Here is a 1,643-nt window from a genome sequence, read left to right as displayed (position 1 = left end):
TTTTAATAATTTATTTATTGTTATTTACAACTGTAATAATAAGAATATATATATAACCTGAAGTATCCGATAAATTCTCTTATTTAACGTTAAAAAACACTGTAATGAATTAAAAGTAGAAATCACTGAATAATGGAATTGCGTTTAAACACCTACTTTGCCAGAATATTTCCCATTTATAGGAAAAATATAAGCCATTTAATTTACATAGTTATTGAATATAACGAATAATCGATTTTATAGTACTTTATAAAAATAAACTAAATGTGATTGTTTATCGATTTTCCATGCCAATAATTTAGTTAGGCCTCCTGGTTCCTATCTGAGCTTCATAATTCCCTGGAAGATAGTGTTACTGATAGGACTATCGCACTTTTCCAGCCTGTTACCGAACTTACCAAGTGAATGGCTATATAACTTGCGAGGGTTGTTTAAAGCCTATTTCTAATAATGTTTTTTTCTTTATTTCACCTATAAAATTATTTAAATAATAACGTTTATTGGAAAGGATCTAGTCTCTAGATTTTTACAGTCATTAAATAAGAATAAATTGTCGAACAGTAAAAACATTTGAATAGAACTGAATAGTTTTCTTTAAAATCTAAGGTGGCATTGTTTTTCAGCAGGGTTTCTCAACTTTTTTTTCCAAAGAAAAAAAATGATCAAACCAATTGATGAGTTCTCAATCAAAAATTAATAAATCTATTTCTCAAAAGTAAAGATTTTTTAGAAATGAAAATTCCACAGCAAAGACATATTACAAGTTTATTCCAAAATTTAAATTTCCCCCTGCCATTGTATATAAAAATTTTCAAAATAAATATAACTTATCTATATGAGATGTACACTCTAGAAATAAAATTAAAAGCCTAATAAAAAAGCACATAAATTAAAATGTATGAGGTAGGCTGGTCATGTTGCCAGACTAAATACGGGAAAAGGATTGAAATTGATAAAAAATGTAGACCAAGAAAATATGAGTGAGGAAAACAAATTATAAAATGGTGAGCTGAGATAGTGAAATGAGTGGAGACTTAAGTGCTACTGCCACTAGGAATAAGAGATCTATGGGATGAAATAATAAAAAATCTTTATTAACCACTAATGTTTATTTATAAATTTATTATTAAATTATCATTTCTTGTCAACTTTTCAAGTCCGGGAAATTATTATTTAATTTATTATTAATTTAAAATATTTAATCAATGAGGTACTTGTGATTTTTGTAAATGTTCCATGTTTATAAACAGACTAATACCTCTTAGCTCTCAGGGGTAATGTTATTAGTTCTGGAATAAGAAGACATTAAGCTGATATTATTATTATGATATGTTATGGTACCGTTTGAACTTATGATATAAAATTCTTCAGTTCTTCTTATTATTCTAGTCCTGGTGCTAAGGTCTCATTCAGGTCATGCAGTGGTCAGATCATCCACTCAAGTTGAGTGTATGCGGCTTTAGCGCATTTACTCAGCCTCCACTGGCTCATTACCAGTGACGCGGTAAAAGCGATGCGCTAGGCTCTCAAAGAGTACTGTTCTACCTCTCACACGTGGAGGATAGAGCGGGCTCTGGTATCCTCAGGTTGATAGTGTGAATATTGTATATAACAGTAGTAATGTGACTTAGTGATTAATTTTA

This window comes from Halyomorpha halys, unplaced genomic scaffold (assembly GCF_000696795.3).
Source record: "Halyomorpha halys isolate HHAL.00 unplaced genomic scaffold, Hhal_1.1 Scaffold216.1, whole genome shotgun sequence".
Lineage (NCBI taxonomy): Eukaryota > Metazoa > Arthropoda > Insecta > Hemiptera > Pentatomidae > Halyomorpha > Halyomorpha halys.
The sequence above is the reverse complement of the archived record's forward strand: the minus strand, read 5'-3'. Positions refer to the sequence as shown.